Below are 25903 nucleotides of genomic sequence, written 5' to 3' on the forward strand. Positions count from 1 at the left end.
ACTAATAATAAGGGGAATGCAATTAAAACAATTTTGAGTTTTCATTTCACAGTTCCATCAGATTGGAAACGATGATTAAAATGGAAATAGTAAATTTTAGATATCCTGTAGGAATTGTTTCTAAAAGACTTGTGGAGAAGATGGAAGGAAATAATCATTTATTAAGTACTAGATAAGTAACAGTTGCTGTGCTAACTTCTGGAAAAATGTTATCTCATTTGATCATCACAACAACCCTGGGAGTTTCGTGCTACCGTGATCCTCTTTTTACAATTGAAGAAAGTAAGACAGATAGAGATTAAGTGATTTGCCCAGGGTTATGTATCTAGTACATATATGAAGCCAAGTTTAAACTCAGAAATTCAAGGCCTGAATCTAGGCTCAGTGACCTCTGCATTCCCCTACCTAGGTGCTTCTGCAAGGCTATGAATTAGTTTAATTGTTATGCAAAACAATTTGGAATTATGATAGAGAGGTAACTAATCTTTTCATACCATTGACTCAAGCATTCTGTTATTTATATACTCTATAAGGTGGTTAAAAAGGGTCAAACATATGTCAAAATATTGATAGAATTTGTGTGTATATGATTTAAAAACTACTAGAAACAAAATGGATGCCCACTACTTGGAGACTAATGGCAGATCAAATTTGGGAATATGAATGTAATGGAACATTAGTGCACAGTAAGAGATGAAGGAATTCAAGAAACATGATAAGCTTTCTACAATCAGAGGCACATTAAAATAAGTTGAACCAGAATTAAAAGTTCACTAAATTGAAGTCAAAATTGGAGTAATAGGAAACACACACACACACACACACACACACACACACACACACACACACACACACCCAGTTATGGTGTTCTGGATAATCAACAAGAAAACTTTTTCCTCTTGGTAAAGAAGTAAATATAACAAGGGCAGGATTTATTGTCAGGCACTCTCATTGTTCCAGTTGCTTTTGACTGGTAATTTTCCCATATATAAAAGAGGGGAAAATTCTGCATACTAGGTAAAGGAACCAGAAATAACTATGATGTAAGTAAAAATTACTGATATAATTTTTTAAGTTTTATATTTTAGAAAAGAAAAAAAGAGAGAGATCACAACAGATATTACTATTTGATGACCTTCTGCTTATTAATTAATATGAAGTGATAAATAAAATAGATAGGCATATAGTCCCCAAAGGTGTTCACTTCTGCCAGGAAGATCTAGCACATAGTCTCAGTTGAAGAAGAGTTCCCTATAAATAATGAAGTCTTCTAGATCTTTTTGCTTATAGGTAGCATTGTATGGATTTTATCAAGGCCAGGAATACTGTGCAGCCTCCTAAATGAGATGTAAAATTGATCAAAAGAGTTTGGTCTAACTCTTCAGACAGGAAAATTAAAAAAAAAAAACTAGGTAGATGAAGATATGCAATTGAATGGAATACATATTACAAACATATGTTTGCATATAATATACACATACACACCAATATGTATATGTGTATGCCCATAAATATACATCTATGCATATAACATACTCCAGTTATTTATTTATTGGAATACCTGTCAACATGAATTTCCAGTAAACATTTAACAAATAACAAGTATCACATGCATCACTTATCTGTATATCTATCTATCTATTTATCTATCTATCTATCTACCTATCTATCTATCTATCTATCTATCTATTTATCTATCTATCTGTGTGTGTTTGCATGTTTGTGTATTAATGCTATCTGACATAAATATCTCTATCGATATAGTAAAAAAAAGTCATATTCAGGGTATATACTCTTGCAGTTAAATTATGCGTTTATGATCAAAATTCATAGCTGATTTAACAAAGTCATTAATTTGAGTTATAATGTATTTTTCAACATCATTAGCAGGAAATACATTCATCAAAGACATTAATGAATTTCTTAGAAGCACATAAATACGAAGGGCTAGGTATATGATTTTAAATCCAAGTTTTCTTCCTTCAAGACCACTAGTTGTTTTATTACTCCATAGTACCTTTCTAATCTCAACTTGCCTGTAACTGGTCTCTATTAAAGACTTCTAAACTAAGTTCTGTAGAGGAAATGACCTACTTTTGACAATGCTATTATTATTCTAAATTTATTGAGTACAAACTCATTGCTACACAGTCTGACTCCAGTTCTTTGGAGGATACCTGTTCACCAAATTAGACATGGTATTTGTCTTTTAATAGTCCCCAAACTACTGTCTAGTGGTTATATCTAGTTGCTTAAAGGCAGCTGAAATCTGGTAGAGTGTGATGTGATTACAATTTTTGTAAATTTGGGAAAGATGTTCTGGGGATTCTTCAGCACAAAAAGTTCCTTATAAATTATCATTCTTATTTAGAGGCATTTAAGAAGAAATTAAATGTTTTGATGTTTAAGAAGAAATAAAATATTTTACAGAAGAATATTTAATCTTATCATGAAAGGGGAACAAAGAAATCCAAGCATAAGCATCAAGGAGAAGTTTGCCAAATGTCCCTTTGCTATCCTTTGTCTGACTAGCTTCATGGTTAGTAATGCTTTTCTCTGGATTTCTGGATTAACAAGTTGGCTGTCAGACTTTTGCTTGCTGCTATTCTCACTAACTGGAAAGCCAGTCTTTAAGGGTGAAAGATGGTAGATTCACATATGCAATGCTTTCTTCACACTATCTCAGTTTGATAGTTGAAGATTCTCTTTAAAATGTCAGTGCTTTGTAGGCATTTCTTGACAGAAATTTGAAAAAGCTATCCTTAATTGAGCTGCTTAGGAAATAATCTAAAATGAATCATGGAAGCCTACCTAATTGGCCTACCAAAGTAGTTGGTATGGAATTTGACATCTATCTGTGTGACCTATGCAAGTCATTTATGCCAATTTGCCTCAGTTTCTTCATGTAAAAGGAGCTGGAGAAGGAAATGGCAAATCACTTCAGTATCTTTGCCAAGAAAATCCCAAATGTGGTCACAGAAAATTGGACACAGCTGAAAATGACTGAAGAACAACATAATGGGAAAGGTATAGATTAAGTGAGAGGAAGAATGGTGTTTTGGAAATAAGGGAGAGCCAACATGACAGAGTAGAGAAGCACTCAGCCAGTCTCTCCCAACAATCCCTCCCAAATAGACTTTAAAATAATGCCTCAAATCCAATTCTACAGTGACAGAAATAACATAAGGTCAAAGTGAGACATTCTTCCAGCCCAAAACTACATGGGAGGTTAGAAAAATCAGTGACACGGAGGGGGAGGCATGAAACTCCTATGCTAGAACTAAGGGGTGGTGACAGAAGGAGCAATAGCTTCAGGAGCTCTCAAGTGGGAGAGGCTAAGGTGATCTGACAAATAGTAAGAAAGAGAGGGTAGCCACTTGCTAGCACTGAATATAGTACCAGATGCTGTCTAGCAGTTCCATTGCCTATACGCACTTCTAGGTCATAAGTCAAAGGCAGAGAAGAACACTTTTGGTCAAGAGGGAGTATGAATCAGAAGGGGAAATTTTTGCCAACTCCATTTTCTAGACCCACTTCTCAGACACAGTTCAAGGGCAGGGAGGAACACTTTCAGTCAAGAAGTAGTGGAAGCTTACTAAGGATGATCACCTGTGAAAGACTTAGCTACTCTGATCAAGACAAAGATTCAAGACAATTCCAAAGAAATGTTATCTACCTCTAGAGAGAACTAATGAACTCTGAATGCAAATTGAGTCATATGTTTTTTAAACTTTATTTTTACTGTTTTGTTTGTTTTCTTTTGCACAATGACTGATATGGAAATGTTTTTGGCATGACCATATATATATATAATCAAAATCAAAGTGATTTCCTATGTGCATGGGATGGAGCAGGAGGTTGGAGGGAGATAAAATAAAAAAAATGATTGTTAAAAATTTTAGTTTAATGAAACAAATAATTTTTAAAAGAAAAAAAGTAAAACAAAGGGGATTTTTTAAAAAAGGAAATAATGGTTTTGGAGTTAGAGGACATAGGTTCAGACCAACATTTTCTACCTGTTCCTTATGTGACCCTGAAGAAGTAACTTAACCCTCAACAAATAACTTAACCTCTCCAGTTTCCTCATTTTTAAAGTGAAATTGATAAAGAAAACCCCCAGGATTACTCTGAATTTAAAGCAATTATCTTGTGTTTTGCTTTGAAATTCTATATATTTCTATGACACTTTAGGAAGACATTTAGTATTTTTAGGTATATTATTCATATATAAGTTAATTTATCAAACTTTTTATAAGGTCATTTAATTTTAGTGTCTCTTCCTCTGTTCTGTTCATGTTTTAACTTTTGTAGTTAATTTATTTTCCAAAAATGTACTTTCAAAAATTTAAACAGAATGTACTGTGAATTTGAAGTGTTTAATGACATAAAAAATGTATTCATATCTTTTAAGTCTCTGCTATTGTCATTATTGTCTGCTAACTGTTTTGAGGGACATAAAATGGCATGACATAGTTAATATTAAGAGTTTATATGCTAGAGCATGAGACAGGGAATAAATTCAATGTACCTCATGGCATTTTATTAGCAGACATTTACATAAGCACAATATATATTCTCCACTAAAATCTTATTCTGATCCTTCATCATCATATGGGCAAGACCTATTGCTATTTAAAAATTAAACTAGTTCATATAGGTTCTATTAGGTTCTATCAAAAGTGTTTAGAACCAGTAACTGACTGCATGCATCTCCTCTGAGGGGCCAACAAAGCAACTTTCAGTTTGGCCCTTCACTTGACTGGTCACAAGTTTTTAAAATTTCTGGTCACAGGTTCTCTCACAGAACATCACACCCTATAATAATGAAAAAAAAGAAAGAAAAGAAAAAGAATATCCTCATTAAATAGAATTATAGAAGATAATGAAAAAAAATGTTCGCATTGACAAACTGTGAAAATTTCTATTTATGGAGTTCACCACCTCTGTCAAGAGGTGTTTAGTTGGTGATTACATTCATCTGAGTTCCCAAGTCTTTCCAAATTGTTTTTCCTTAGAGTGACATAGTTATTATATAAGTTGCTCTCATAGTAATTCATACAGGGCTTTCCAGGTTCCTTAGAAATTGTCCTTTTTATTATTTCTTCCAGTACTTTAATATCTGACTGCATCAATAAATATGTTATATTTTGTATAGCCATTTTGTCATTAGGATGACAGCCCCTTAATTTCTAGGTTTTTGGCCTCTACAGGAAAAAAACACAAAAATGAAAACAAAAGAACTTCTATAAATATTCTTATACTTCATTATTCTCTTTCTTTGATCCCTGTGAGTTATAGGCCTGGTAGTGGTAAAACTTATCTGGGGATATATGGATATCCCCTCATTTATGGAGGGGAGAAAGGGAGGGTTAGAAATAGCTCAAAACTGCTTTCCAGAGTAACTAGTCCAAATAACAGTCTCATCAACTGACATTAGTGTCTCTTTTCCCTCTTAGTTTTCTTCCAATAATTTTAATTTTCTTTCTTTTATCATCTTTATCAACCTTCTGGGTGTGAGGTAAAATCATAGGATTGCTTTAATTTCTCTATTTATTAGTGATCTGAAGCAATTTTATGTGTGGTTGTTGATAGCATGGATTGCTTTCTTTTTAAATTGTCTGTTTATATTAATAGCTCTATTATTCTATTGGTAATGACTTACTCTTGAAACCTTGAAATAGTTCTTTACATATCTTGTATATGAGACTTCTACTATAGAAATTTGCTGTAAAGGTTTTTACCCAGTTACCAATTTATTTGCAAATTTCAACTTCACTGAATTGTATGGTTATTATTTGGGCAATAATTTTAAATTTTACATAATTGTTATTGTCCATGTTTATGCTCTGAGCTTCTTCCTATAACATTTTAGTCATGAGCTCTGCTTCTATTCATAGATCTGAAAGTTAATTTCTTTGTTCTTTCTATGATTTTTTTTTATGATTCCATACTTTGTCTTAAAACCATGTGTCTATTTGGGATTTATTTTAATATACTGTGTGAAAATATTGGTCTATACCAAATTTCTTCCAGAGAACTATGCTCTTTTCCTAGTAGCTGTTGTCATATGGTGAACCCTTACACCAGTAATTAGAATTTTTTCTGAACACTAGACAACTATGATCAGTGTAAACCTATCAATTTTCTCTAATTGATCTTTCTACTGTTCAACCAATACCAAATTGTATTGATAGTTAAAGCTTTAAACATAAATTTAGATTGGGTATTAATGGTCTCCCTTCTATTCCACTTCTTTCATTATTATTTCCACTTCAATTTTGTACCGCAGATGATATTTTAGTATTTTTTCTACCTAATAAAATCCTTTTGTAATTTTATTGCTATGGCACTAAAATTTAAATCAATTTAGGTACTCATCATAGTTTTAAAAAATATATATAATGACCTGGCTTGCTTATGAACAGTTTTTTTCATCAGTTTTATTTAGGACTGTGTTGTTATGAAGACTATATTGTAGATCTTCATATATAGTTTGCTTATATTTGCTTGTCTCATAACCCTTATTTATGTGTATGTGTGAATATTTTGTAATTAGTTTTAATTTAATCTCTTAATATTATTTTGCTTCAGTTATTGTTCCAATTAATTTTTAGTCTACTCTCTATATCTCTAGAGAGACTGTAATTTCAAATGTTAAAAAACAGAGTTTTGTATAATTTTTACCTGTTTATTTCCTCAGTTTTCTTGCCTTATTATTATAGCTAGCATTTTTAGCACTATGTTAAATGACTTCAGTGATAATAGGAATCCTTGCTTTAGTTTTATCTTATAAGAAAAACTTCACATTTTCTTAATTACCTATAATGTTTGCTCTTGGTTGTAGAAACATAGTAATTATTGTTATTTAATGAGGCTTATTATGTTCATAATTTTTTTCTTTTATTGAACCAAATTTGCATTCCTGGTATATGTCCATATTGGTCAGAGTGTACAGTTATTCTATCTTGTTTGCTAATGTTTTATCCGATATTAGGAATATTGGACTATAATTTTCTTTCTCAATTTTACATATCTTTGTTTTATATTTGTGTCAGAAAGATTTGAAAAGGTCTCTTGATTTATTCTTCATCAATTTATGTAATAATAGAATTAATTATTTTTTTAAATAAAGAAATTCACTTAAATCCTTCTTGTCTTCAATTTTTAAAAATTTTTATTTCATTTATGTAGTATTCAATTTATTTTGTTTATGTCATGTTCTTTAAATAATTCCATTCTTCGAATCTAATTATACTTTATTTTTGTTAATACCCTTTCATTTCATCTACATTATCAGTAGGCATATAGGTGGACAAAATAATCTCTATTTTCTCTTACTTTCTATTATTTGATTGGAATTATTTTGTTTTGCATTCTTACATGAAAATCTTGTCTTATTTTTTTTAAAGGTCCGGTGTCTTTCTTATATCTTCTGAATATTTTAAGGTATAATCTGAACCAGTTACATAACTTTAAAAGATGAATTATTAGATTGATAGTGAGTTGAGAGATGGATAGATGAGAATCCATTTATATAATCATTAACACTTTAAGAAGAACTAGTCTATAAGATTAGGTAACATAAGGCAGTCATAGAAATGAAAAACATTTTACCTCTTACAGGAGAAAAAGTTTGGGTTTTAGATATGGTTCTGTAAGAGACAAAAGGCAACCACTCAGAGAGAGATGATTTTTAAGGCCTTGAAAAAATTGTTATGACCTTTTACTCAAAATAGCCCCCAAACTTGAAAACTGATAATATGATATGCATTTAATCCCACATAATTCATTAGACCTAAGGATCAACTTGCAAGTGCCTCTAGGAAAGTTGACTTTACTTAAATTCAATAAAGTATAAATAACTGATATGGTTTGTTTGCCCCTTTGTACAAATTTTCATAGGGGGAAAGAAGAAAGATCAGAAGGGCTTTGAGGTTCATGAGAAAATAGGATAGATGGATTGGGAAATATGAGAGCATTACAGTAAAGGAAAGGTGTGTAGAAAATGAAGATTGAGGGGCAGCTAGGTGGCACAGTGAATAGAGTATCCACCCTGGAATCAGGAGTTCAAATCCAACCTCAGACACTTAACACAAGACTAGCTGTGTGAACTTGGGCAAGTCACTTAACCCCAATTGCCCTGCCTTACCCCCTCCAAGAAAAAAAGCAAATGAAGATTGGGACATCAAAAATTATCAAACCATTTGCTGTAAAATTTATAATAATGGCTAACACTTACATAATACTTACTTTGCAACAGACACTGTCCTAGGTACTTTACAATTATCCCTTCCATAACACAAGGATTAGGAGCAGGGTGCCACCAAGATCTGGGAAATTCATGAAAAAATTTTTGGCCCTCCCTTAATACCAGAAGAAGAAAGTCTGAATTATTATATTATTAAAAGAAAAAATATGTTGATATTATAAAATATACATATATTTTATGCATTTCTAAGTTTCTAAAAATCTTGTGTTTCATCTGCTTGCTTTCATATGTTGTCTGTGGTTTCCACAAAACTTCCAAAAAAAATTCCCTTTTAATTTTTTATGCTGGTCCATGATAGAACAAAATCACGAAAGGGTAAGTCATGATGTGGAAGGGGAAACTGTACAATTATTATCTCATTTGATCCTCACAACAAAACTCAGTTGCTGTTGTTCATTCATGCGTGACTCTTCATGACCCCATGGATGGTACTTTTCATGGGGTTTTCTTGGCAAAGATACTAGAATCATTTGCCATTTCCTTTTCTAATGGATTAAGGCAAACAGAGTTTAAGGTACTTTCTCATAATCACACAGTTAGTAAGTTTCTGAGACTGGATTTGAACTCAGGTCTTCCTGATTCTAGGCCCAATGCTCTATCCACCAAGCCACCTAGCTCCCCTATAACCCTGGGAGATAAGTCTTATCATACTCCCCATTTTAGATGAAGAAATTGAAGTAAACAAAAGCTGTGACTTTCTTAGGGTCACACAGCTAGAAAGTATCACAGGCCAGCTTTGAACTCAGGTTTTCCTGACTGTAGGTTCAGGGCTCTACCCACTGTGCCATCTAGTTGTACTTTATGATGTGGCTCCAAAATATCTACTCAAATTTAGTTTATGTTATTTTTCATTATATATTCATCATTACAGAAAAAATAACCTGCTGGATATTGGCTTTAAACACCTTCCAGCTGTACTTTTATGTCTTTTCACAAGCAATCACTATGTTTCCAAAGTTCTCTTTACCTTCTTCTTGTAAACCTCAGCTTTGTTCAAGGCCAGCTCAGTTGCTGCTTCCTAAATTATGTTTTGCCTGGCACTAAAATAACTTCATTTACTTTTTATTATTTAATAAAGGAGTATCTTCATATAGTCTAAGGAAAGCTTGTCTTGAATCCTGGAAGACCTAGGTCTAAAGAACTACCTCTGGTACCTATTGATTTTGTAACCTTGGGCAGGTGATTTAGCTGTTTAAGGCCCTTAGGCAAGTCTCTAAGAGTAAATAAGGAAGCATAAATGCTGACTTGCCTTGGTAGAGGGGGTTGCTTCACCAGATATTTCCCTAAATCACTGAAATCACAGGTCCAATCCCTTTGTGTTTCGTATATACATATGATGTATGTGTTTCTTCCTAGAAGAATGTAAACTTCTTGAAGACAGGAACAGCATTTGTTTGTTTTCTTTGTATCGCCTACTTTTAGTACAGTGTCTTGAATATTATATTACTTTAATAAGCACTTGTATAATTGAGTTGAGTTAAGGGTCCCTAGAATATTTGCCAGAGACTAGGGTAAAGTTTATCCCTTTTTTTAATCTAAAGATTTCTTAACTTCTAGTTTACATCATTCATTTCCGCAAGATTTTGAGTTAAGAATTTTCTCCCTGTTTTTCCCCTACCCACTAGCGATCCCACTAGATATCTCCTCCTCCAATCTGCTCTCTCCCATATCTTCTCCCATACCCCCTCCAACTTTCTAGTAGGGCATGGTGGATCTCTATGCCCCACTTCCTGTATTTCCCAGTTACATGTAAAATAATATTAAATATAGTATCCATCCATCTATCTATCTATCTATCATCTATCTATCTATCTATCTATCTATCATCTATCTATCTATCTATCTATCTATCTATCTATCTTTTAAACATTTTATTTTAAAACTTTGAATTCCAGATTCATTCCCTTCCTCCCTTATCACCAACTCTTACTGAGAAGATAAGCAATTCAATATAGGTTGTACATGTGTAGCTATGCAAAACATTTCCATAGTGGATATATTATAAAAGACTGCCTATATTTCCCTCCATTCTATCCAAGCTCCCACTTGTTCTATTCTCTACTTTGATCCTGTCCCTTTTCAAAAGTGGGTGCTTCCAACTTCCCTCTCCCCCCAGCCTGCTCTCCCTTCCACCATCCCCCATCTCACCCCCTTCCCCCCTACTCTCCTGTAGGATGAGATACCCTCTTTAGTGTGTATGTCATTCCCTCCCTAAGACAAATTCAATGAGAATAAGGTTGACCCATTCCCTTTTGCCTTCCTTTTCTTCTCCTCCATTGTAATCATTTTCCCTTACCTCTTCTATGTGAGATAGTTTATCCCATTCTGTCTCTCCCTATCTCTTCTCATTATATTCCTCTCTCACCTCTTAATTTCACCTTTTAAGTATCATTTCTTCCTATTAAAATGGTCCTGTTCCCTCTGTCTATGTATACCTGTACACATACATACACACACTCAATTATGTATTCATATGCCCATAAACCCTCCTATATAGACATATATATGTATGTATATACATACATACAGATATATACACATACACACACACACATATATACACATTTCTATTCCCTTCAACTATCCGCATATGGAGAAAAGTTTCATAAGTTACAATTATCATTTTTCCATGTAGGCATGTCAATAGTTCAACTTTGATAAGTTCCTTATGATTTCTTTTCCCTGTTTACCTTCTCATGATTCTCTTGCTTCTTCTATCTGAATGTAAAATTTTCTATTCAACTCTAGTTTTTTTTTTTTTCATAAGGAATGCTTGAAAGTTCTCTATTCCACTGAATGACCATATTTTCCCCTAAAACATGATACTCAATTTTGCTGGGTAGATGATTCTTGGTTTTAACCCCAGCTCCTTTGACCTCCAGAATATCATATTCCAAGCCCTTTGATCCCTCAGTTTAGAAGCTGACAGATCTTGTGTTATCCTGATTGTTTTTCCACAATATTCAAATTGTTTCTTCCTGAATACTAGTAATATTTTCTCCTTGATCTGGGAATTCCAGAACCTGGCTATAATATTCCTAGGAGTGTTATTTTGGGGATCTTTTCCAGGCAGTGATTGGTGGATTCTTTCAACCTCTATTTTGCCCTGTAAAACATCTGAGCAATTTTCTTTGAGAATTTCTTGAAGGATGATTTCTAGGTTCTTTTGTTGATCATGGGCTTTCAGGTAGTCCAATAATTTTTAAATTATCTCTCCTGGATCTATTTTCCAGGTCAGTGTTTTTCCCAATGAGATATTTTACATTGCCTTCTATTTTTTCATTTGTTTGGATCTGTTTAATAGCAACTTGATTTCTCATAAAGTCACTAGCTTCCATTTGCTCTAATCTAATTGTGAAGCAATGATTCTCTTCAGTGAGTTTTTGAGTTTTTCTATCTGGCAAATTTGGCTTTTTAAGGTATTCTTCTCCTCATTGCCTTTTTGAGCCTCTTTTGCCCTCTGAGTTAGTCTGTTTTTTAAGGTGTTATTTTCTTCAGTCAGGTTTTTGACTCTCATTTCATAATTTTATTGCATTGTTCTCAATTCTCTTCCCAATTTTTCTTCCACTCTTCTTATTTGGTTTTCTAAATCCTTCTTAATGTCCTCTATGGCCTGTAACCAGATAATATTTTTCTTGGAAGCTTTTGGTGCAAGAGTTCTGACTTTGTTGTCTTCCTCCTGTTCCATGCTTTGATCCTTTTTGTTCCCAAAATAGGAGTGTAAAGGTGGGTTGCTCTGGGTTTTTTTTGCTTCCTTTGCCTGCTCATGTTGCCACTCAATTACTTGACTTTTGAGCTTTTTTGCCAGAGTAGGTCTCTGCTACCAGACAGGGGAGCTTTATCCTAAATGATGGGTTTTCTCAGATTCCGGAGCTGTTAGTTGGGTACCCTCTCTGAAGTCTCCACATGCTCTGGCAAGGACACCCACCCTAGACTCCAATCCAGATCGAAGCAGGTTAAAGCATGAGCAATTACCCTTCAGACTGGTCCTTTGGTCCCCCTACAATCTGCAGGCCAGGAGTTGAAGCTGCCACATGGCAGCCGCTGCACAGCTGAGGCACATCTGTGGCTTCTCACTCCAGGGGATAAAAGCCAACTGCACTCCCAAACTACCAGATCCCAAAGTCCACACTGCACTGATCTCTCACTTTGTCTTTAGCATTTATGTGTTGATAATTCTGAAAACTGCCATATTTTGCTGGTGATCTGAAGTCCCTCCAGTTGGTGGCTGGTCAGGCCACCCTGAGGCTAAAACTTCAGGCTCGTGGGGGTCTTTGGTTAGCTCCCAGAGTTCTTTGCTGGCCCCTTCTTGCAGGTCTGCTGGGCTATCCTCAGCAGGAGGTTAGCTTCTCTGTGTCATTATGTGTGTTCTGTAGCTCCAAAGTTTGGTCAGAGTCACTTTTAACATGAATTGGAGGAGGTGGGAGAGGGAGCCCTGTGGAAGTCCTGTTTCTACTCTGCCATCTTGACCTCGACCCCCAAATTTACCTTTTTTTGCATAAAACAACACTGGAATTCCTCAAATATTTTCTCTATCCTTCTTCTCCACCTTCTCTTGGACTTTGCCAGTTTGTATGCCTTTGTAATGCTGTTGACAGAAATATTGAATATTACCAAATTATAACTAAATGGGAATAGTAATAACCTAAAACATATAAAACTCTTCAATTTCTTATGAAATGCATGTTGATCAGAAAGTATTTTTTCAAAGAGAACATTAATTCTATTTAAGCATTTTATTTAAGGCCAATTGCTTGTAAATAATTTATCTTAATTGGCCCTTCTTTCATTAATACATTAATATGTAATCTATTCCAATAAAAAAGTTCTATGTATATCTTGGATGATAATAAATAATTTCCACTATCAACAATCCAGGAAAGTCTATGTGTCCTTAAAATAACAATTGAATTTAAGAAATAGCCAGACTGATGTTTTCATTTTGACAGCAAGCTTCAGGGAAGTATACTTTATAATTTGCACAGAGTTAAAAACTCATTTTTAAATTACATTTTTAGGACTTTTTATGACAACTAACTATTTTATTCCCCCAGGCTTATTTTCCCCTAAAAAAAGGAGAGAGATTTTTTGAAAAATAAATAATTGAAATGTAATTCCACCACCCCACCCCCCAAAGTGTTCTTGTTTGTTGTCAATTCAGTAAGTACTGTGAATCTTGCTTACTAAGGATTGTCTCATAAGTTACTGTTAGATCTCATTTAAGTGTGTTACCCTCAAATTAGTGATCACATAGTTTTAAAACAATAAGCCTCATGCCATCAACATTCATACTAGTGGGAGAAAAATGGAATGTAATATAGCATGAAACTTTTTGGTACTATATTTCCACTAAGGAAATGTGTCTTTTCAAAGGCATGGTTTTTTTTTGGTTGTTGTTAGTTTGATTTGTTGTTTTTTGGAAGGTTGTGAAAACCACCATTAAAGACTAGTAAAATACTTCTTTCTTTAGGTATAAGTAAATGAGTATTACATGGAACTGGAAAAGTTAACTGTCCACATAATGGGGTTCAATGGTCACCCCATTAAAAGAAAGCCCTCTTACTCCCCAGATGTTGTGGTTTGGGGTGTTAGGACCTCTGAAATATAAGGGCACAGAACAAGTCTGTCTCAAAAATATTTGATCACTCAAGCCTTCTTTCAGTCAAAGTTGTGAGGTGTTGTTTTTATAATAACAATATGACTGGTAGGATTACTAGTAAATCTATGATTTGGCAGGGATAAGACTGATGCTTATATAGAAGAAAAAACTGTGAGAAGATGTGGATGGGATTAAGGAATGGTAAATAGCCTGGGGTGGGCCAGGTGCAGATAATTAAAGGAGTTAAGTAGTTAGAGATCCACATTTAAAAGGGTTATTGAGTAACTGTGATTCATATAATATATAATAATATATATTATAATATATAATATTATTATATTATAATTATAATATAATTATAATATTAATTAATTAAATAATAATTAAAATATAATTATAATATATAAACTGTGATTCATCAGATGCCTGCAGTTTAGGAAAGTTCAGGGCAAAGACATGGTATTTTCCTTTATAGGTCCAGGTCCTTTATAACCCCATCATGGATACCTCTGTCATCTATTATTCTTTTTTTTAAAAGCAATTAGGGTTAAGTAACTTGCTCAAAGTTACACAGCCAGTAAATTCTAGGTGTGGTGCTGAGTATCTGAGCCCCGATTTGATCCCCAGGTCATCCCGACACTGGAGCCGGTGCTCTTACTCGCTGTGCTACCTGGCTGCCCCTGTCACCTGTTATTCTTTACAGTTCCTTTTAATAAGTAACACAACCTTCCATTTCCCAGAGATAAAAAATAAATTGTGAATATGAATGAGAGATTTAGCACTTTGACTTAGTTGTCCATTAAAGCAAAAATTGTGAACAGCTTGAGGGTAGGGTAAGGAGATCATGAAGACCTTGAGTTTCTGAAACAGTTGAGTGTATGGTAAAAAATAAAATGTGGGAAAATGCTAAGATGAAAGAATAAGAGTACTGCAAAATATTTTATTGAAATTGATGAGGTATGGGCTCTGTGAGCTCCCTCAAGCTCTGCTTGAGTCCTTGAGGTACAGGCTCTGGGAAGCTCCTTTGGAGTCTTGATTGAATCATCCCATTTGATGAGGCAGGTCTGCTATTAGACTTCCCACCCTTGAACTGGCTTAGCCCACCATTGTTTGTGACTTCCCACCCTTAATCACTCATTGACCTCCTTTATTCCTCCTGAATAACCTCCCCAAACTCCTCCCCTAGACCATCCTTAGATTCTTCCCACAATCTTTTGTATATAAGATCCCATCCTGTCTTCTTGTTTGTGAGAGCACCAAAGAATGACCTAGCACAGACTTACTCTGCATCTAATGTAAACAAACTTTTAATAAACTTTGCTTTTTTTTTGTCTCAGAGAAGACTTGAGTCGAATTCATTCAGCAGGACCTGGCATATTGGTATTTTGGGGTCTCCAGAGCAGCCCTAACCCTCTTTATGGGTAACCTCTTCACAAAGCATTGTAAGCATCTTAATGATCTTGGTGTATCGGGTGCATGATAATATGTTTATCTAAATAAATTGAGTGGACATCATTTGTGGAGGAAATGAACTCAGTAATGCTGGCATTTTAAGGGCTAATTGTTTACTCCATATGAAAATAATTTCCTTACTTGACTAATATGAATCATGCAATTCTTGATTTCTCTGTGATCACCCTTCCTTACTTACATTTTTATTTTCTTTTCCTCCTTTCACTCCTAGGAGTTTTTAGTGTCATTCATAGTGTCCCCAGTGCATAGCATATAGCACACATTTAATAAATATTTGATTAATTAATTGGAGTGGAGGGGATTTTAGAGGTCATTCAGATCAGTGATCAAACTCAAATAGAAACAGAGGTCAATAAACCATACATATTCTTGTGGGCAGCATATTGACTTAGAAGACCACATATTAATATGATTTATGTTTCATTGTTTTTTTTTATTTATTTTGTTAATATTTCGCAATGACATTTTGATCTTGTTCCAACTGTACTGGGGAGTTGTAACAGCAAGCACCCCGGCTTCCCCAGGGTGTCTGCCAACACAGGTTCTTGGATCTGCTTTGTTAAAGGAAAGCAACTCAAAATGGGTTAACAAGCTTACTTTAATCAGTCAGACATATATCGTTTACCTTGTTCAGGGGAAAAAGGTCAGCACCCCAAACTTCAAAGCATACAGGCAGAATTATCAAGACAGAAACAGATCAAGTAGACAGATTTCCAAACTCTCCAACCATTACATCCATACCCAGTCAACATCTGGGTTTCCACATCTGGGTTTTTCAAAGCCGGGGGACTCTCAACAACGGCTTCCCAGAAGTCAGATCAAATCACAGAACACTTCTCAAAGTGAGTCCCAAAACAAAGCTACACATCAGGGCTTATATAGCCTTCTCCTGGCTCAGAGAATGTAACAACCTTATTGACTCACTGGCCAATCAAGAAGTATCTACTGAAAAACAAGCCTCCCTCCCCAGGCTTCAGGTGCACTTTAGCCTAGAGGCAGGGAAGATCTTCCAAATTTGCATTCCTATTACAGGAGTGTGGGGAGCCACATATGGCTCATGAAACTCATGTTTGACAACTCTATTCTAGTCAAACTTGATTCATATTATAGAAAAAGAAATGATGTCCCATGGGGAACAAATTACTTTCCCAAGGTAACACAGCTTAGTAAGTGGTAAAACTGGAATTATTTTATTTTTTTTAAATTCATATTTTATTCAGTTGAGAATTATCTCCTCCTCATCTCTCCCTTACACTGAGAAAGAAAAAAAATACAAATAAACATTTTGAGGGATAATGTGCAGTGAAATTGTCCCATTCTGAAAAATCAAATCTAGAGTGGCTTCAGCATCCACTAGGCATAAATTTAGAAGTCATCTGACCTTACAGGAATCTGGGATTTAGAGCAAAGGAGACCCTCCCCATTGCCAACTCAGCACAAGATATGCCAAATAAGGATAAAACTGCCTTCCTGACTTTGCATAGGACACCCACATTTCCCTTTCCTTTGTCTGCAAGATAGATTCCCTAACTTAGGTTGTGGGTTGGCCTCCCTACCAATGAGAGTGAAGGCCAGTTGGGGGGTTGGGTTTCTGCATTAGAAGGTTATATAACCATGGGCTTACTTCTACCTGTTGTTCTCTGTTGGCAGATGCCATTTGAATGACTGGGGCAGAGGGCCCTTTCTCGTGAGAGAGAATAAAGACCTTTTCTGATCTCAGATTCAGACTCCGAACTCTTTTATCCCACACAGTATGGTTAAGCAAAACAAGACCCCACATTAGCCATGCATTCTACCCTGTACCCCACCATCCAGACTCTGTGATTCTATGTCTAGCACTTTTCCTACTATTCCACACCGACTTCTACTCTATAGTTTCTAAAACCATGCCATTTAAGGTTGCCAGTAGGGAAATATACACTGAGAGACATGACCAAGGAGAGGCAAGAATAGATGAGGGAGTTCAAATACATCCTCAAACACTTAACACTTACTAGCTGCGTGACTTTGGGTAAGTGACTTAACCCCAATTGTCCTGCTTTTCCACCCTCCAAAAAGCAAAAAAACAAAAAGAAAGAAAGAAAAGAAAATGTGTGTATGCTTATATATGTGTGTATGTACTAGAAAAAATATTTGTTTATGTATATATAACATATAATTTTCTAGTTGTATAAAGTAACTAGTTTTGTTATTTATATAAAAAAGATTTGTCTTATATGTATGTGCACATACACATGTGTGTATGCATATATATGTGTGTGTGAATACAAATATGTGTATGTGTATATGCTAGATAATCAGAAGCTGGAATAATTGCATTGTGTATTTGTGTTATTTGTGTGTGTACACACACATTCACAATTTTTCTAGTTTTAGGAAGTAACTAGAGTTTTATTATGTATATGAATGTATATATATATGTATGTATACATGTATGTATGTGTGTATGTGTATTTATATGTGGATAGATATTCTATGAATCCTAATGCAACTTTCAGACTCTATACATTATCATTTTGTCTTATTATATGTCTTACCTTCATTTCCACTCATCTATGACTCTGATGCATTTTAGTACACTAAAAACTTTTAATTTAGAAATTATAATGTTCTGAGATTTACTTAGATACATATTTTCATTGTCATTTGAACATACCTATAATTTTAACTATTCTGAAATGGATATTCTATATGAAATGTAGACTTTTGCACAATTTAATATATGGTTTAAAAGATCAACTTTGTCAAGAAGGAATAAATAATTTGCATCCCTGCCTAATTACCCAAATGTGATCAAATGTATTCTCCATCTATGATTTAATTCTGAGCCTCATGCATGCACACAAATCATGCTGAATTTCTGAAATGTACTCCCTTCTTATCTCTAACTTTTAGAATTTTCACTCATTACATCTCACTTCTTGGGCTACTATCTCAGGGAATCCTCCCTCTGTTAACCCCCACCCAAAGCTGTTAGTGCTCTGCTTCTCCACAATGTAGTATGTATTATGTAATTTTGAAAGGCAATGTCACACAGTGACTTAAAAACTCACCTAGGAACCAGAAAGGACTGTGTTCAAGTTTCTCCTCCTGCAAATGCTGGCTATATGACTACAATAGATTCATAGAGATAATAGCCCCTAAGCTGAACCTACATGAATGTTAACATTGTGAGAGTCAAAGATAAAGGAGAACTGTATTCCCAGAATGGGGAATGACTTTTATGCATATATAGAGGTCCTGAATTAACTAATTTGCACAACATTGCCTTTGTTTTTGATTCTGTCAATGAATCATGTATGACCTCTACATATGCATGGGACATACTTTGTTGGAGACACCTTTGAAGTTGTGCTTTTCATTACAAAGTCAAATCCACCATAAACCGCAGTGGGATCTTGTATTTTCCACACTCCTAAGCCAGTTATTTGACTATCAAAATGTGGTACAGAAAAGTAATTTGCAAATGCCTTCAAATTCTCTACTCACATTTTTATTAGGGGTTGCCTTAAGAGGCAGCACAGAAGAATGGATTGAGATGGCACTGGAACTTGGAAGACCTGTATTCAAGTCTTGCCTGACACCTACTGAGTGATCCTTGTCAAATCACTTAAACTCTTAATTATCTAGGAAACTGTTTATGATTATAAATTGCAGAGAAAGCATTGATACAAGCACATTCCATTGGGTGATTGTGTACTCCTGTCCAATGTTATAAGGAACATAAGATAAGGCAAATTTTTCCATCATTGCAATTTGGCAACTCTTCAGTCATTTATTGTAGTAGAGTTCCCTGGAGCACTGAGGTGTTAAGGGACTTGCCATGGACACACAGAATTTACATTAGGGAGAGACTTGAACCCAATTCTTCCTGACTATAAGGCCATCCTTCTATCTACTAATGACTAGTATATATTATAATGCAATTTACCTAAATGAAGAAATGGCAAAACATAACTAAAGAGAGGATCACAATCTAGAAATATTTAAAAAACTAATAGAGACAAGGTGATCCTTGGAGGGGAAAGAGTCAAAAGTTATTCATTTAGCAAGGTTTTATTAAGTATCTTCTAAACTGTGTGCCAAGCTCTGGGGAACATATGACATTGAGATAAGAAATGTTTTCTATCCTCAAAGAGTTTATTATAATGCAGTTGGAGGATAATAAATATCAAAGATAGTAATAATTCATGGTATTACATAGGAAGCATTCAGAGAGTTACAAAACTAAGTGCTGCCCAAGAATGTTGATATTGACTGAGCCACTAGGCATTTTAAAATATCAATGGGAAGTTAGCAACCAAAGAGAATAAGAGATGATTTTCTAGGCACAGCATTATCAAATTTGTTTTTGCTTTAAAAATACTTTTAAGTTTATTCACTTTTCCTTTTACTTCAGTTACCTGGACAAAAGTAGCCTGTGACAAAATTGCTACCTGTTAATAGGAGAATTGTGTCACAAATTTGTATATGATTTTAAGGAATATTTTGGTTCTTTAAGAAGTGAAAAACATGAAAAATTCAGAAAAACATGAGTAAGCATACTAAATGCTACAAAGTGAGTTAACCTGAGCTCAAAATCTTCATTGTATACTTTCCTTGTGTATCACTATGGAAAACTATCTTAATTTTTGTTTGTTTGTTTCCCCTTCTGTAAAAGAGAACTAATAATAGCACCTACTTCCTAAAGGTAGAAGGAAATGGCAAAGCACACCAGTATTTTTGCCAAGAAAGCCTCATGGACAATATTGAGATAATGTGGTCCACAGGGTCATGAAGAGTTGGACACAACTAAGTGACTGACGAACAACATCAACGATAACATTTCTCAAGAGAGCTACATAAAAGTTAGTTATTGTTATTACTATAAAACAGAATGAACATTACAGAAATGCAAACAAAAACATGATAATGACTAAACATGGACAAGATGAGAACGTGTGCCTCCCCCCTTTTTTTGACAACATAGGGGACTAAGGTTAAAGGGCATGTCCTAGACATGCGGTTAGAAAGTATCTCTTGTTTTGCTGTATTGTTCACATTGCTTCTGAGCATTTACAATTATTGTTTTGTATTCATACATTTTGGTTTGACCCAATAATTTCCTCACCAACACCAGTACCTTTCTTAGAGTTTTCTTTTCCTTTAAAGTTAAGCAAAATGATTACTGGTAGTAGTTATGAATACTATAACATGCATATTTCCATAGTTTATTATTTCTTAACAAAAAGACAGAAACTATATTTTACTCTCAATCATTTAGGACAAGAAGCCAGTGTGGTATATTAAATAAATGCAGCCTATGATAATTAGTGCTTTTATTAACATAAAAATTTCTTTTTATTCACTATATATTATTGTATCTGAATTATTTTTATAGTTAAACTTTATTTGTATATTGTATTTAGTACAAAGCTTAGAAAGCAAATCCAGAATCCTAGGAGACTTTGGTTCAAATCCTGCCCCTTTTCACTTGAAATTGATATTAACTGTTGTCTTTGACCTGAATTCAACTGTCTTGTAATATTATCTTTGCATGCACATTAATGTAATCACTATGGGTTTTTTTGTTCCTTTGTTTCTTTTTTTTTTTTTCACTTTGCATCAGATCATATGAATCTTGCTGTGTTTCTCTGAAATCCTGGGGCTCTATTCCCCGATAGGTGAGATTTTTGTCCTATTTTGTCTGGAGAGAGACTTCCATGATACTTACTAGCCATTTCTAAACCATGTTCTCTGTCCTCTGGCCATCCATTGTCTCTATTCTCCCCATCCCACCACCACAATAACCAATAATTTGCCATTACTACTCAGGGAGTGCTTAGCATAGGGACTGAAAAATAGTAAGCACTTAATAAATGCTTCATCATTCATTCACTCATCAATCCTTACAGTGTAATAATATTCCATTACATTCATCTAACATATTTCTTCTGTCATTCATCAATTGAAGTGTACATAATTTGTTTCAAGGCTTTTAGTGCTACAAATAGTGCTGCTGTAAAATAATAGCTCAAATTTCAATGGCGCTTTTTAACATTGGCAAAGTGTCTTGTATTTTATTAGTTCTTAGCCTTTGAGAGAATCTGAGTTTCATTTATGTAAGAACAGTGTGTTGCCCATCTTATACAGCAGTCACTGGTACAGTGGAATAGAATCCTAGACTCTGGAGGCCTTTAAATATAGATGTTGATCCCCATTATGTATCCAGGCAACACAATAAGGCTAAAGAGAATTAATCAATGAGTATTTATCAAGTGCCTACTGTGGCACTTGATAAATCAAGGATACAAAAAGAAACAAAAGACAGTCTCTACCTTCAAGGAGATTACTTTCTAATGAAAATAAGTCTATCAAATTATGTTAATATTATTGTTAATTAACATCATTTAAATTAACTAGTACACAACATTTAAAAAATGTTTTAAACCCCCAAAAAGATTATTTCCATACTCACAACAGAACACAAAAAGAAGATTCTATATGAAAACCTAAAACTCCACTTAATATTATTTGGCTTAATATATATATATGTTTTGTATGTATACACAAATATATATGCATCTGTACATGCATGTATATACACATATGCATGTGTATGTATGTATACATACGGATATTGTATATGCATATGTATTTACATTCTGCATACACTTTTCTAAACTGCCCTGCTTATCTATATATCTTAATGAATTTTATTCTGTTTTTTTCTTTATATGTTAAGTAATATTGCAATGGTTCTCTTTTTTGTGTGTGCCATTATTATTGCTAAGTTCTGTCTCTTCAACACCACCTCAATTAAGAATCAAGAGAAAGGGGAGGGTATTATCACCTTTAAAACATAAACAAATTTGGGCAAAGTGAATCAATCTGGTAAATATGTAAAAATAGGTATGTCTCTATGCTTTGTATTCAGCATCTCTCAATCAAGAGATGGGTGACATGTTTCATCACATATCCTTATAGATGTGTTTGGTCATTTTATTGATTAGAGTTATTAAATATTTCAAAGTTGTTTTCTTTACAGTGTTGCTGTCATATAAATTGTTCTCCTCTGAAATGATGGACTGAAACATTTAAAGGGTAAATCAGCAGGCTTAGCGGATTGAAATTCCCCAAGTGGAAATTTCTGGGAAGCCTGGTTCTGTAAAAGTCATGAGCAGAATGGCCTTAGAAATAGTGTGGAGCATGTGGAACTGATTCTGATACGGTAACCACAAGGTAGATGATAGCTTCTTTGACTTCAATTGGAAAAATAGAATTGGAGGAACCTTTAAAAGTTCTCATTCATCCTTAGCCATTCTTAGTGCTCTCTTGGTTGATTGCTGCTCTTAATTGGGCTCCTTCTATAATGGTACTTAGTGAAAGAGAAAATGTAAGAAGATAAGCTTTGAGTCTCCTCCTTTCTAAGACCCATGAAAATGGGCCTTAGTCAACAGGATTGGCTCTTTTGTTTTAGAGAAGGAGATCAACCTGAATGTTCTAACTCTATGATGACAGGCCAGGAAAGCAAGTTCTCTGACCTGTCAGGAGATTATGTCCAGTAGTCTGGTAACTGACTCCATGCAAAGTGTTGCAGCCAATATACTATAAATTCCCTGAGGAGTAAGAAGTAACCACTAGTCCCCAAACTTCTCCACCATGCCCCAGGATTCTCACTATTGGTACAAACTCAACATCCTGGAAGATCTCATCAGATCTTACATGTATTCCACCTCATCCCTGTCTTCTGCCTCTTTTATTGGAAGGTGAGGCTGTGAGCTGAAAAATTTCCTTTAAGGAGAGACTACAACTTACCCAGCTGTACTACGTTGCTGCTCCTGTCACTGACTTCTACAACATGTCCTCTTGTTAGTTATTTTCTCAGCCATTTCCTGCTTTTTATCTTCCTTTTGTATTTTGTTTTACCTTATCAGAATGTAAGATCTTTGAAGGAAGGCACTATCTTTTTTTTTTTTTACATTTATAGGTTCAGAATTTAGGAGAGTGCCTGGCACATAGTAGGGACTTAATAAATGTTAATTTAGAAATTTCTATACTATAATTTGGTTGCCTGACTACATAATGGGGATCAACATGTATGTTTAAAGGCTATGTCTCCAGCATGAAAGATTCTATTGCATTGTGCCAATGCCTACTGTGTAAGATGTGAATTTTTTATGGTATAATAATTTTCAGTTTCTTTCATGTACTTAAATTTGTTCATCCATTCCTCTATTTCTGAGAGTCAATCTAAGTAAATGCTGTGTGTGTATGTGCACACAAACACATGTTAAGATTATGATTCTTTAGATGTAAAATTTTTTCATTGCTTTGTCCATGCTTTTTATATTATTCTCTTTTGGACCAATTATGAGATTATCATACATTTCCTCCCAGAGTTATAAATGAATTTATCTCTCTTGTTTTACCTAGGATCTTTTTTTTTTTTTTTGCATTTGAAGACTTTGATGTCCTTTTCATCAGAAATTCTTGAAAGCACCTCATTACAATAAAGATCATTGTTTTTTTTTTCATTTAGCATTATGCTATCTTTGAAAGTCACATTATCCTAGACTAAAATCCTTTCAGAATATGACTTTCTAAGACTTCCTCAGACTTCTAGTCAGAAACTTCCAGGTCTTGTGTATTCTTGCTAATTGTTCCTTTATACTTGACCTGATTCTCTATGCTTGCATGCATTTCTCTTTAATATGAGAGCTCTAGATTTTGTCTATGACATACTTGGGTCTTTACTTTTTATTTCCTTTCTAGAAATCATTAATGAATTATTTCTTTACTTTGTCTTCTAATTCTAATAAATATGGGCAGCTAATTTTTGAAATAAAATGTCCAGAACATTTTTTTTAAACATGGTTTTCAGGGACTCAAATATTTAAATTATTTCGCACCTTATTTTCCAGGTCACTTGCTTTTGATATCAGATATTAAATTTTTTCTTCTGTTTTAGTAGTTTGGCTTTGATCCAATATTTATTACATCTCATGTGGTCATTGATTTTTTGTTTTGTTTTGTTTGATTTTTCAGAGATTCTTTTCTTTTGGTAAGGTTTACCACTTTTATCTTCTAAGCTACTTTTCTATTTCCAGTTCTTTCCTCCAGAGTATTTATTTTATTTATCTCTTGCTATATTTTTCTGAGTATGCATGTGGTTCTTATATAAAATTATTTTCCCCTTTGACTCTATGACTTTAGTTGGTATGTAGTTATACTTTTCACCCTGAGAAACCTGTATTCTTGTGCTTACCCCCCCCATAATCTCAAAGGTAGACCCCCTCAGATCTTTGAATTTCTAATTACTAGAAGTTCAAGGTCTTCCATAATATCTGAGGAAAGAGTGTTAGGGTTTTTTTAAATCCTTGTGTTTGGACTATACTATACCTTTCATATTTCTGGTCATGATACTCATCTATAAGTTGTTCATGTGTTGCTGCATGTTACTATCCCTCTGGCTTCTAAGGTTCCCACTCTGGGTTTTCTGACCTCCTTGGAGTTTTTTCATGGAGCTCTCTGTGAACATAGAGCCTTGGTGTGATGCCTCTGATTGCATTGACTCAGGCTTTCCTAAAGGGGTCTGCCTTCCTTTTCACAGGATCCTTTGGCTATATCCCTAAGGTTTTATATAATTCTGGGCTAAAAAAAAATTACTGCACTTTCTCATTGGATATCTTCAGCATCATTCTCTGTGGTGTGAACTTCAGTTTTTGCTGAAGTAGTTATGTAGGAGCTAGGCAATCTTCTTCAAGCACGCATTTTGAAAGAAACTCCAATAAATAATATTTATCAGTCATTTTGCTACCTGGTGCTCTTTTGAACCTGCTAAGAATATATATTCCAGGCCCTCTAGTATTTTGTACTTAAAACAGTCAATATTTTCCTTCCATGATGTTCTATAATGGCCCCATAGATAGTCTTGAGATATTTGGTTTTATGTGTATGCATGTACATACACACACCTATATTAAAATATATGCAAATATAAATATATTTATATATGTGTGTATATATGCATGCATATATATTCATACATACATATATAGATACACACACAATTAGAAACAAAAATGGAACAACTGATTTATTTAAAGTTGGAAGAAGAGTATGAAAAGGCTATGTGTTGTCACCTTATTTATTTAACTTATATGCAGAGTACATCATGTGAAATGTCAGGCTGGGTTAATAAAAAACTTGAATTAAGGTTTCTGGGAGAAATCTCAACTATATTAGATATGGAGATGATACCACTGTGATGGCAGAAAATGAATAGGAATTAAGAAGTCTCTTGAAGATGAAAGAAGAAAATTTAAAAGTGAGCTTGAAACTTAAAGAAAGAAAAAAACAAAAATCTTTGCAACTTACCCATTGCTTCTTGGAAGACAGTGGGACAAGAAATGGAAAAAGCATCAGATTTTATATTCTTTGGCTCAAAGATCACTGCAAATGGCACTTGCAGCCATGAAATTAAAAGACCCTTGCTCCTTGAAAGGAAAGTTATGGCAAATCTCCACAGTATAGTTAAAAGGGAGAGAGAGAGAGAGAGAGAGAGAGAGAGAGAGAGAGAG

Source organism: Petaurus breviceps, unplaced genomic scaffold (assembly GCF_028583685.1).
Source record: "Petaurus breviceps papuanus isolate PSGF00001 unplaced genomic scaffold, PetGlider_PUasm1.0 79, whole genome shotgun sequence".
NCBI lineage: Eukaryota > Metazoa > Chordata > Mammalia > Diprotodontia > Petauridae > Petaurus > Petaurus breviceps.